This window comes from Pelophylax lessonae (genome assembly GCF_965119305.1).
Source record: "Pelophylax lessonae genome assembly, chromosome: 8".
Classification (NCBI taxonomy): Eukaryota; Metazoa; Chordata; class Amphibia; order Anura; family Ranidae; genus Pelophylax; species Pelophylax lessonae.
Genome location: NC_138775.1, coordinates 276,328,957 through 276,342,739, shown reverse-complemented (window position 1 = coordinate 276,342,739; position 13,783 = coordinate 276,328,957). Strand labels below are relative to the sequence as shown.

At 45.1% G+C, this 13,783-nt stretch overlaps 1 protein-coding gene across 1 annotated transcript in view; it reads left to right on the top strand.

Moving 5' to 3' along the window:
• Positions 1-3,025: 3,025 nt before the first annotated feature.
• PDE4B (phosphodiesterase 4B) overlaps positions 3,026-13,783 on the top strand; it is a 711,253-nt gene continuing 700,495 nt past the window's right edge. The window contains exon 1 of the mRNA XM_082264993.1: positions 3,026-3,157. The gene's annotated coding sequence lies outside the window, so the exon portion shown is untranslated. The remainder of the gene's footprint in view (positions 3,158-13,783) is intronic.

Genomic DNA, 13,783 nt, shown 5'->3' with positions numbered 1-13,783 from the left:
ATCCTGTAATTCATCTGTACAGGCGGCTGTATACAACACCTGTGCCTTCCAAACGCTGAAATCACACCCGTATTTTACATTGTATAGCCATATACACTTATGTGGGGGAGAACCTCTGGGGGAATCTTAAGATGGAAAAGGACCTAGGGGTCCTAGTAGGCAACGGACTCAGCAATGGCATGCAGTGCCAAGCTGCTGCAAGCAAAGCCAGCAGAATACTGGTATGCATAAAAAAAAGGGGATTCACTCCAGAAATAAAGAGATTATTCTCCCACACTACAAGACTCTGGTCCGCCGCATCTCAGGTATGCCATCCAGTTCTGGGCATTGTTCCTCAGAAAGGATGTGAAACGGATAATAATGGAGAGGCAGGTATTCATATGCTACTAGCCCTCATATGACAGGTCCACTTTAAGAAGCCTATAGCGAAGTAGTGCAATTGCAGAAAGCTGCTGCTTACTGTAAGTCAAGGAGGAGGGTAGGACAGGTGAAATGGCTGCCTCCGTAGCATGCAGATGACAGGCCACTTTAAGGACCAAATAATTAAGTAGGGCCATTGCTCAAAGCTGGTTCTTACTAGGAGTTGGGGGGGGGGGAGGTCTGGGGTTAAAAATGACTTCCTCTGTAGCATTCATATGACAGGGGGGGGGGGAGGGTGGGAGAAGGAATGGCTACCTCCAAAGAATTTAGATGACAGGTCCACTTTGAGGTCCTTATTGTTAAGTACTGTCAATGCATAAGTCTGCTGCCTGCTAGAAGTTGAGGAGGAGAGTCAGGTGGAAAACGGCTGCCTCCGTAGCATTCAGATGGCAGGTCCACTTTAGGGATCCCATAATAAAGCAGTACCATTGCATAAAGCTGCTGCTTACTAGAAGTCAAGAAAAAGTGTTGGAGAAAAATGGCTGCCTCTATAGCATTCAGATGACAGGTCCACTTTAAGGACCCTATAATTAGGTAGTTTCATTGCATATATCTTCTGCCTGCTAGAAGTCGAAGAGGAGGGTCCGGTGGAAAATGGCTGTCCCTGTAGCAGTAAGATGACAGGTCCACTTTAAGGCCCCCATCAACAAGTATTGTCATTGCATAAAGCTGCTGCTTACTATTTTATTTCATAAAGGTGCTGCTTACTAGAAGGAAGGTTGTGGGGAAAATGGTTGCCATTCAGATTACAGGTCCACTTTAGGGAGCCTCTAATTAAGTGGTGCCATTGCATATATCTTCTGCCTGCTAGAAGTTGATGAGGGTCATGTGAAAAATGGCTGCCCTCGTAGCATTCAGATGACAGGTCCACTTTAAGGACCCCATAATTAAGCAGTGCCATTGCATAAAGCTGCGGCTCACTAGAAGTCGGGAAGGAGGGTTGGGGGGAAAATGGCTGCATCCATTGAAGGTGGGTTGGGGGGAAAATGGCTGCATCCATAGCATTCAGATGACAGGTCCACTTTAAGTACCCCATGATTAAGCTGTTCCTATTGCATAAAGCTGCTGCTTACCAGAAGGAGGGTTTGGGGGGGGGGGGTGGCTGCCTCCATAGCATTCAGATGACAGGTCCACTTGAAGGACCCTATAATTAGGTAGTGTCATTGCATATATCTTCTGTCTGCTAGAAGTTGAAGAAGAGGGTCAGGTGGAAAATGGCTGCTTCTGTAGAATTCAGATGACAGGTCCACTTTAAGGACCCTATAATTAACTAAGCTGCTGCCTACTAGAAGATCTGTGCAGCCCATGCAATAATGGCTTTCTCCGTAGCATTCAGATGACCGGTCCACTTTAAGGACCCCATCATAGAGTATTGCAATTGCATAAAGCTGCTGCCTACTAAAAGGAGGGTTGGGGGGGGGGGTGGCTGCCTCCATAGCATTCAGATTACAGGTCCACTTTAGGGACCCTCTAATTAGGCAGTGTCATTGCATATATCTCCTGTCTTCTAGAACTCGAGGAGGAAGGTCGGGTGGAAAACAGCTACCTCCGTAGCATTCAGATGACCGGTCCACTTTAAGGACCCCATCATAGAGTATTGCCATTGCATAAAGCTGCTGCCTACTAGAAGGAGGGTTGGGGGGGGGGGGGTGGCTGCCTCCATAGTATTCAGATTACAGGTCCACTTTAGGGACCCTCTAATTAGGCAGTGTCATTGCATATATCTTCTATCTACTAGAACTCGAGGAGGAGGGTCGGGTGGAAAACAGCTACCTCCGTAGCATTCAGATGACAGGTCCACTTTAAGGACCACATAATTAGGCAGTGCCATTGCATAAAGCTGTGGCTCACTAGAAGTCATGAAGGTGAGTTGGGGGGGGGGGGGGTGGCTGCATCCGTAGCATTCAGATTACAAGTCCACCTTAAGGACCCTATAATGAAGCTGTGCCATTGCATAAAGCTGCAGCTCACTAGACTTTGGGAAGGAGGGTTGGGGGCAAAAAGGTTGCCTCCATAGCATTCAGATGACAGGTCCACTTTAAGGACCCCATAATTAAGTAAGCTGCCGATTGCTAGAAGTTTGGAGGGAGGGCAGTCCATGCAAAAATGGCTTCCTCTGTAACATTCAGATGACAGGTCCACTTTAAGGACCCCATCATTCAGTAGTGCCATTGCATAAAGCTGCTGCTTACTAGCATTCAGATGACCGGTCCACTTGAAGGACCCCATCATTAAGTAGTGCCATTGCATAAAGCTGCTGCTTACTAGAAGTCAAGGAGGGGGAGGGGGGCTGCATTCCCTTGGCTCACCTGACATCCCAATGATTCATACACGGAAGATAATTGTACCCTCTATAATAAAATATCGGGGGGTGTCAGGAAGAGAGAGCAGCATTGTGGAAGTTGAGGAGAGGTGCTCTTTGTTTGGAGCCGGAGAAGAGAGGACGGGAGGGGGTTGAGGGGGATATAAAGGCTTTGAATTCCCAGAGAGAGCTGTGTGTGCGGCGTACTGATCCTGCCTGTACCTTCAGCCTGCCAGATGGGGAAGGAGGGCCAATTTGGAGTGGGCTCGCCGTCGGCGGGTGTGTAAGTGGAAGGAGCGTGTCTTATGAATGAGATCCGACCCAAAGCATCCTCGCCTCTACTCCGTCCTCCCATGTCACCTCCCAGGGATGCCTGTCATAGGACAATAAGACGGCGATGAACAAGTGCGAAGCTCCTTAGCTGAAGACGAGCGGGTGAGTGCTTTGCCTTTCCATTGAAATCCATGCGTTCCGCTTCAGCCATGAAGAGCCTGGTGTTGTTTTCCTGAAGCCTCATTCCCGGATCAAGGGTTTTCCCAACCTCGTTAGGTCAGGGACCCTTTAAAATGGCAAATGTTTACCAAGTGCAGGCGCTCTTCTCAAGCATCTCTTGAAAGTGTGCCTGTCTGCTCCCGGCAGCTCCTGAATGTGTGCAGAATTATGCAAGTGAGCCCTTAGCAGAAAAAAGAGCAATTTAAGGATGTTCGGGATACATTGTATCATTATCAGAAGATGTGGAAGGATTATTGAGATTTTGGCTCTTGGTGGGAAGTGCCCCTTGAATTTCTTAGAAGTGCCCTTATAGGGACACATATCGGAGGTTAAATAACAGTCCTCCAGAGCCGTTTCCTTTAATAGAAACTTCAAGCATAGTACTGCTCCTGGTTGACACTTCAAGGTGGGTTTACTAAAGGAATAGAACATTGAGAGTTTTGGTCGGAAGTGACCCTCAAATTTCCTAGTACTGCCCCTATAGGGTAACAAATCAGAGGTTGAGGGTCATTTTCTGTAGTGAAACTTCACAGTATAGTACTGTTCTTGGCTGACACTTCAGGGTGGGTTTACTAAAGGAAAAGAACATTGAGGGTTTTGGTCGGAAGTGACCCTCAAATTTTTTAGAACTGCCCCTATAGGGTAACAAATCAGAGGTTGAGGGTCATTTTCTGTAGTAGAAACTTCACAATACTGTATAGTACTGCTTCTGGCTGACACTTTAGGGTGGATTTATTCAAGCAGTAGAGCATTGAGAGTCAGATCCATTGGTTGGAAATGACCCTCAAATCTCCTAGTACTGGCCCTATAGGGGAAAATATCAGCAGTAGAAACTTCCCAGCATAGTACCGCTCTTGGCTGACACTTCAAGGTGGGTTTACTAAAGGAATAGAACATTGAGAGTTTTGGTCGGAAGTGACCCTCAAATTTCCTAGTACTACCCCTATAGGGGAACAAATCAGGGGTTGAGGGTCATTTTCTGTAGTAGAAACTTCACAGTATAGTACTGCTTCTGGTTGACACTTTAGGGTGGATTCACTAAAGGAGTAGAGAATTTTTACTTGCAAAACAGATTTTTACTTACCTTAAGGAATAAGCAGTGGAAGGGTTATAAGGAGTTTGGCATGTTGGTCGAAAGTGCCTCTTATACTGCCTTGAAGGGTCCCTATAGGGGGGACATATTGGAGGTTGAGGAGTGGTGCTCCAAAGCCGTCTCCTGTAAAAGAAACTTCAGACATGGCTAACACTTCAGGGTGGATTTTCTCAAGCAGTAGAGCATTAAGAGTCAGATTCATTGGTTGGAAATGACCCTCAAATCTCCTAGTACTGCCCCTATAGGGGAAAATATCGGCAGTAGAAACTTCACAGCATAGTACCGCTCCTGGCTGACACTTCAGGGTGGGTTTACTAAAGGAATAGAACATTGAGAGTTTTGGTCGGAAGTGATCCTCAAATTTACTAGTACTGCCCCTATAGGGGAACAAATCAAAGGTTGAGGGTCATTTTCTGTAGTAGAAACTTCACAATACTGTATAGTACTGCTTCTGGCTGACACTTTAGGATGGATTCACTAAAGGAGTAGAGAATTTTTACTTGCAAAACAGATTTTTACTTACCTTAACGAATAAGCAGTGGAAGGGTTATAAGGAGTTTGGCATGTTGGTCGAAAGTGCCTCTTATACTGCCTTGAAGAGTCCCTATAGGGGGGACATATCGGAGGTTGAGGAGTTGTGCTCCAGAGCCCTCTCCTGTAATAGAAACTTCAGACATAGTACCGCTCCTGGCTGACACTTCAGGGTGGATTTTCTCAAGCAGTAGAGCATTGAGAGTCAGATTCATTGGTTGGAAATGACCCTCAAATCTCCTAGTACTGCCCCAATAGGGGAAAATATCGGCAGTAGAAACTTCACAGCATAGTACCGCTCCTGGCTGACGCTTCAGGGTGGGTTTACTAAAGGAATAGAACATTGAGAGTTTTGGTCGGAAGTGACCCTCACATTTCCTAGTACTGCCCCTATAGGGGAACAAATCAAAGGTTGAGGGTCATTTTCTGTAGTAGAAACTTCACAGTACTGTATAGTACTGCTTCTGGCTGACACTTTAGGGTGGATTCACTAAAGGAGTAGAGAATTTTTACTTGCAAAACATATTTTTACTTACCTTAAGGAATAAGCAGTGGAAGGGTTATAAGGAGTTTGGCATGTTGGTCGAAAGTGCCTCTTATACTGCCTTGAAGGGTCCCTATAGGGGGGACATATCGGAGGTTGAGGAGTTGTGCTCCAGAGCCCTCTCCTGTAAAAGAAACTTCAGACATAGTACCGCTCCTGGCTGACACTTAAGGGTGGATTTACTCAAGCAGTAGAGCATTGAGAGTCAGATTCATTGGTTGGAAATGACCCTCAAATCTCCTAGTACTGCCCCTATAGGGGAAAATATCGGAGGTAGAAACTTCACAGCATAGTACTGCTTCTGGCTGACACTTTACGGTGGATTCACTAAAGTAGTATAGAAATATTACTTCCACAGTTTTTTTATTAAGGTAAGTGAAAGGGTTTTTGAGAGTTTGGCTTGTTGGTCAACAGTGTCTCTTGAACCTCCTAAAATAGTCCCTACAGGGGAAAACTGGAGGTTGTAGAAAGATGTTCCCAAGAGGTCTTCTGTAATGAAAACTTTTGCAGAAGGGTTATTGAGAGTTTGGCTCATTGGTAAGAAGTGCCTCTTGAATTTCCTAGAAGTGCCGCTATAGGGACACATATCAGAGGTTGGGGAACGGTCCTTCAGAGATATCTCCTGTAATAGAATCTACAGGGCTAGTACTACTCTTGGCTGACACCTCAGTGTGGATTTACTATAAGAGTAGAACATTGAAAGTCTGACTTATTGGTAAGAGGTGACCCTCAAATTTTCTAGTACTGCCTCTATAGAGGAACATATCAGAGGTTGAGGGCCAAAATTCAAAATGGATTTTCACTTACCCCTAATGAATAAGCTGTGGAAGGGTTATTGAGAGTTTTGCTTGTTAGCTGGATGTGTCCCTTGAATATTCTAGAAGAGTCCATATATAGAGGGACATATTGGAGGTTGAGGATTGGTGCTCCACAGCTGTCTTCTGCAGTAAAAACTTCACAGCATAGTACCGCTTCTGGCTGACCCTTTAAGGTGGATTTGCAAAAGAAGTAGAGCATTTGCAAACTTAGCAAAATGGATTTCACTTAGTTTAATGAATAAGCTGTGGAATGGTTAATCATTGATCAGAGGTGCCCTTTAAATTTCCTAGTAGTACCCCTGGGGGGGGGGGGGGGGCATATTGGAGGTTGAAGAATGGTGCTCTAGAGCCATCTTCTTTAGTGAAAACTTCACTGCATAGTACCGCGTCTGGCTGACACTTCAGCATGGAGTAAAGAATTTTTACTGGCAAAATGTACTTTTATTTAACTTTAAGAATGAGCTGTTGAAAGGGTATTGAGAGGTTGGCTTGTTGATCAGAAAGGAACTTTCTAGACCCTTGAACTTCCTAGAATTGTCCCTATAGAGCAGGGGTGTCGAACTCAATTTCATTGTGGGCCGCATCAGCATTATGGTTGCCCTCAAAGGGCCGGTTAGATCTGTAGTATTAGATGTCCAGAGCACCCCACGCCCCCTTACATGAGATGTCAAGAGCCCCCCCATCAGATGTCAAGAGTCTTGCACCCTTCCTTACATCACATAGCACCCCCTTACCTTGTGCTGCTCCCAGGAATAAAATCTGGGTGTATCTGGGAAGAAGTGCAGGGTCTGGAGGAGAACCAGAGGAGGGCTGGAGTCAGCTTCCAGAGTCTGCTGAATGCTGAGACAAGGGGAGGGAGAGGCAGCGTGGTGTTACAGCTGCACAGAGAGGTGCAGCATCTGTAGGAGGAGTTCTGCCCTCCTCTCTGCTGCGGACTGCTGAGAAGTGGGGGTGGGCAAAGACAAGCCTTTCTGCAGCTGCACAGAGTAGTGAAGGATCTAGGAGTTCTCTCCTCTCTGCTGCCAACTACAGAGACAAGGTGGGGGCAAAGACAAGGGGGGTGAAGGAGAGGTGTGTGAGGGCCACATGAAATGGCCTGGGGGGCCGCATTTGGCCCGCGGGCCTTGTGTTTGACACCTGTGCTATAGAGGGACATACTGGAGGTTGAGGAACGGGGCTCCAGAGATGTTTCTGTAGTAGAAACTTCTGTGGAAAGGTAATCGAGAGTTTAGATTGTTGGTTGAAAGTGCCCTTGAAATTCCAAGTAGTGCCCCTATAGGGGGACATATGGTAGATAGAGGAATGGTTCTTCCAAGCCTTCTGTAGTAGAAACTTTACATCATTGTGACACTTCTGACAAACACTTGATGGTGGATTTACTAAAGAGGTAGAACATTTTTGCTTTGGAAAAGGGATATTTACTTAGCTTAATGTTTAAACTTCAGAGAGGTTATTAAGAGTCTAACTCGTTGGTCGTAAGTCCCCCTCAAATTTCCTAGTAGTGCCCCTATAGGGGGGCATATCGGAGTTTGAGGAACGATGCTCTCAAGCTATCTTCTGTAGCTGAAACTTCACAGCATAGTATTGCTTCTGGCTGACACTTCAAGGGGATTTACTAAAGAAATAGAACATTTTTTACTTAGCTTAATGAATAATCTGCAGAAGAGTTATTTTTTAACGGTTTGGCTCGTTGGTCAAAAGTGCCACTTGAGTCTCCTAGAATAATCCCTGAAGCGGAAAAACTAGAGGTTGGGAAACGGTGCTCCTGAGACGTCTTCTGTAACAAAAACTTCTGCTGAGGGGTTATTGATAGTTTGGCTTGTTGGTCGGAAGTGCTGGTTGGTCTTAAATTTCTTAAAAGTGCCCCTATAGGGGGTCATATCAGAAATTGAGGATTGGTGCTCCTGAGCCATCTTCTGTAGTAGAAACTTTGCTGTATAGTACTGCTTCTGGCTGACTCTTCAGGGTGGATTTTTCTAAAGGAGTAGAGAAGTTTTACTTGCAAATTGGATTTTTTCTTAGCTTAATGAATAAGCTGTGGAAGGGTTATTGAGATTTTGACGTATTGGTCGATAGTGCTTCTTAAACTCTCTCTAGAAATGTTCCTATTGGGGTAAATACCAGAAGTTGAAGAATGGTGCTCCAGGGCCATCTTCTGTAATAGAAACTTCTGCGGAAGGATTAATGAGAGTTTACTTGTTGAGCGGAAGTGCCCTTTGAATTTGCTAGAAGTGCTTCTATAGGGGGACACATTGGAGGTTGAGAGATGGTGCTTTACCACTCCTGTAATAGAAACTTCATGGCAACATACTGCTCCTGGCTGACTTTTTAGGATGGATTTACTAAAGGAGTAGAACATTTTTACTTTCCAAAATAGATTTTTACTTAGGTTAATGAAGAAGAGAAAGTTGTATTCACCTAAGGTAATTTTAAACCCTCCTCATTAAAGTGGCTATAAACCTCAGACATGAAATATGGACAAAGCATATCCCTCCATAGTGTGTACTTGTCAATCCAAAGCACTAAATGTCATTTCTCTGATAGCTGATTGGAGGGAAGGGACACACCCCCCTCCACACAGCACACAGGAACAGAGCTGAGGACGTCAATCAGCTGGAGGTCCCTTCCCCTCATGGGCGTCCCCCTGGAAGTTTCCTGGCCTGTTGTAAGAGGGGAATCTTTGGGGACCCTGCTCTAAAGGGAGATCTATGGGGGACCCTGGACTGGCCTGCTCTAAAGGGGGATCTATGGGGACCCTGCTCTAAAGGGGATCTAGGGGGGACCCTGGCCTGGCCTGCTCTAAAGGGATATCTATGGGGACCCTGCTCTAAAGGGGATCTAGGGGGGACCCTGGCCTGGCCTGCTCTAAAGGGATATCTATGGGGACCCTGCTCTAAAGGGGATCTATGGGGGACCCTGGCTTGATCTGCTCTTAAGGGGGATCTATGGGGATCCTGGCCTGCTCTAAAGGTGATCATATTGGCTATACATACATATATATATATATATATATATATATATATATATATATATATATATATATATATATATATATATATATATATATATCTCATATTGGCTATACATATATATATATATATATATATATATATATATATATATATATATATATATACACATATATATATATATATATATATATATACATATATATATATATTTATATACACACATATATATATATTCTTTGCAGGGAGTGCTTGGAGGAGTACCTGGGGGTGCAGCAAAACCTGGTAGCACGGCTATATATATATATATATATATATATATATATATATACAGTATATATATATATATATATATATATATTTATAGATATATATTCTTTGCAGGGAGTGCTTGGAGGAGTACCTGGTGGTGCAGGGAAACCTGGTAGCATGGCGAATATAGGTAAAAAGGTAAGACTAAAGAGGGGTCTATGGGGACCCTGGCCTGCTCTAAAGGGGGATCTATGGGGACCCTGCTCTAAAGGGGATCTATGGGGGACTCTGACCTGGCCTGCTCTAAAGGGGGATCTATGGGGGTGAAATGGGCGGAGCATGGGTGACCTTAAAATGATGACCCACCTGAAAAAAGTTCTGCGGACGCCCATGCTTCCCCTGTTACCATTTTTCTCTTGGTGTCAGGAAACCTTGTCAGAAGTGATCCATGCTGATAGCAGAGGAAGGAAGCAGCAGAGAGAAATTACATTTAGTGCTCTGGATTGAGACAAGTACACACTATAGAGGGATATGCTTTGTTCATATTTAATGTCTAAGGTTTACAACCATTTAACCACTTTATTATATAAAGATCAATTTGATGCTCGGTCATGTGACCTTTTGCTTCTAGGTGGTGACAGAAAAGCTGTCATATTGGCCATGTGCCAAATTCCGAGTGCCTGGCTGTTCGGCTGATTTTCTGGCTTCACTGACCTGGAACAAGTATGCAAATAGCAATTCATGCCAACTGCTGTATGTCTGCTCACACTGGCCATACATGGATCAAAATTCCGCCAGTTAAGACGAGACCTACCAATTTTCCATCCATGTATGGCCACTGTGGTTGAACAGAAGTCAGTCTACTGATTGACTTTCGGCCCTGTTGGCATTTTTTGTTGCTCAATAAATGCCGGGGTACTGGCTGCAGTGCTGATCTGTGTATTCTGACAGCAGGCGAGCCCCCCCCCCCCCCCCCTGTGTGAATGGAGAATCAGATCAGTGTTCTTTCATTCAACCTGTTGGTTGAACAAAAAAAAAAAAAAAAAAAGCACCTGACCCATGTATGGCCAGCTTCAGTCAGTGATGCATTGCACCCAAAAGCAGCCAGGTAAATAGCATTTTCAGAAGGAATTCAGCAATGCCCCATTTTCCTCATGGCAGGTGTTCTTTAACATCATTTCTTTTACTTCAAGTGCCCATTCACAACCTAGGCTCTATTTATAGTTTTTTTTCACACAGCTTTTACACATGCTTCTAATTGGATTCAATGTGAAAATTCTGGTTGACAGTTGTGAGATAAATCAATAAATAGGAGCCGGTGTCTTGCTTTAAAGCGCATGTTTTCATGCCTTAATGTGGCTGTATAACCTTACTTATACCCAGTTAAGTGACTGGCCTCAGGGGATACACAGAGATGAAAAAAAAGATCCTCCTCCATAAGTTGTATCTGTTTATCTACAGTCTTCTCTTCTCTACGTTCGTTCCAAGTCCTGAATTTATAAAGCTTGTCTGAGCATTCAGAAAAAAAGAGGGCAGAGAGCTGAAATTACACACTGCACAGCTCAGTGAGGAGAGCTCTGAGAGGTGATTGGAGGGGAGAGACACACCCCCCTCACCCAGCACACAGGAACAGAGCTGAGGCTGTCAATCAGTTGGAGATCCCTCCCCTGTCCCCATTTTTTTCTCTCGATGTCAGGAAAACTTGTCAGAAGTGATTCATGCTGATAGCAGAGGAAGGAAGCAGCAGACAGAAATGACACTTAGTGCTCTGGATAGAGACAAGTACACACTATAGAGGGATGTGCTTTATTCATATTATATGTCTGAGGTTTACAACCACTTTAACCACTTCTGGACTGGAAGATTTTCCCCCTTAATGACCAGGCCATTTTTAGCAATTCGGCACTGCCTTATTTTAACTGACAATTGCGCGGTCGTGCGACGCTGTACCCAAATACCATTGATGTCATTTTTCCCCCACAAACAGAGCTTTCTTTTGGTGGTAATTGATCACCTGTGCGATTTTTATTTTTTGCGCTATAAACAAATGTAGGACTGCCCCCTTGACGGCTGCTGGATTTCTCACCTTTTTGGGTTACCGGTAGCAACTGCACGCAGAAACCTAACACTTTACTTTCTGGCTCAGTCAATAACAGTCTAGGGGTTGTTGTTTTGTTGTTTTATTTTATATGGGGATGGGAGAAGGGATAGAGTGGGATACTCCAGAACTTGAACTATTCACAATGCTGAGGACTTCTATCTGAGGATGCGGCTAGGCCACAGTTTCACTTTGCCACTAGATGAATCTGAGGTAAAGTTCCTGAATAGACACTTGCTTAGCACTTATCTTCAGGGTACTCGTCTAGCACCCCCTTTCACTCCACCTGCTGACATCCGTCCTCTGACTACTCTACCCTGGGGTGGCCCCCCTCAGGTCAGGTCCCTTGGATACGATCCCCTGTACTTGCGATACTGCTTTTCAGGTTCTCCGGTGTCTCAACTCCTCCTAGTCAGCTCTTCTGGACCTCCGGGTTCAGCTCCTTCCCTCTGGCTCACCATTCCGACTGCCCGTGACCAAACTCCAACTGCTGCAGAAGAGGAGGCAGCCACCACCCTCCTTCCGGGACTCTGCTCACCAGCCAAAGACCCCGAGCACATGTGCTCCTGGCTTTTATACCACACCCCACAATGCACCAGTCAGTCTGTGCCAATCACTGAAGCTGTAACAAAGCCTTTGTACTCATTGGCCAGGCTCCCTCCACTGTCCAATGTGCCTCCCCATTGGATCAGTGGGGACCCTCCCCCAGACCACATGAATAACACACTGAGCACCATGAGCAGACCTAACTCGCAGATCCTGCTCTCTGTTAAGCAGAAAGCAATATAGAATTTGCCTGCTGCTCCTCTTATAGGCAGACAGAGCTGAAAACTATACTCACTCTCTAGCACCTATCCTGGAGGGTGCTTTACAAAAAAAGAACGACAATTCTAAAAAAAAAAAAAAAACAATATTCTTTACTTTCTGCTATATAAACTTCCCAATAAAAAAAAAAAATGTAAAAATCTAATTTTTTCATCATTTTAGGCCAATTTATATTCTGCTACATATTTTTGGTAAAAGATTTATGTAATTTTTATTTATTTATTTATTTTTTACTAGTAATGGCGGCGATCAGCGATTTTTAGCGGGACTGCGACATTGCGGTGGACAGATCGGACCCCTAACTGATATTTTTGACTTTTGGGGGGGGGGACCAGTGACATTACTACAGTAATCAGTGCTAAAAATATGCACTGTTACTGTAATAATGACACTGGCGGGGAAGGGGTTAACACCAGGGACGATCAAAGGGTTAAATGTGACCTAGGGGGTGCTTTCTAACTGTTGGGGGTAAGGGCTGATGGAATCATCACAGGGACCTGTGTTCCTAAGGCTACGTTCACATGTGGGCGCAGGGGATCACGGGCAGAATCACAGCGATTCTGCTCGCTATCCAGAAATTATTTCAAATCGCGGGACGCCTGTTCGATGCCCGTGATTTGCAATGGAACCCCAAAAGCTGTGCGATGTTGCCGCAATTTCTGCCTGCCGAATCGCGGTAACATCGCGCAAACAAAATCGAGGGACGCATAACGCACAAAAGAAGCTCTTGTATCTTTTTTAGGCGTCATGCGTCCCGCGATTTTGTTTGCGCGATGTTCCCGCAATTCGGCAGGCGGAAATTGCGGCAACATCGCACAGCATTTGGGGTGCCATTGCAAATCACGGGCATTGCACAGGCGTCCCGCGATTTGCAATGATTTCTGGAACGCGGGCAGAATCTAAATGATTCTGCCCGTGATCCGCTGCTCCCACATGTGAACGTAGCCTTAATAGGAGGATCACAGGAGCCCTGTGATGATTGCTGAGAGAACAACAGTCTGCTGTGTTTACATCAGCAGACTGCTGTTCTCTGTCCACGGGGAGCACTCGCGGTCGCCAGCCCCGCAAATCAGCTTCCCCACTGGCAAATGGGCGCGCACACGCCTCCATGATCGCTCCCGCAAAGCGACGTACAGGTACGTCGTCTCTCGGGAACCTGCTGACCTGCCGCCGTATATCTGCGATGGCTGGTCGGCAAGTGGTCAAAGGGTAACTCCACTTTCATGGGGAAAAAAATAGCAAATAAAGAAAAAACAATATAGTGTATACAATTGCTACACAAATCATATTGTAATTGAATGTTAGTAAAAATTACCTTTCCTTTTCAATCTGCAGCTGTTGTAATTTTCTTAAAATGCAATACAATATGGCCGCCTGGAGCTGTTCTGTACACAGAATGTATACTGGCCACACCCACAGAAACATAATTTCCTGCTTGT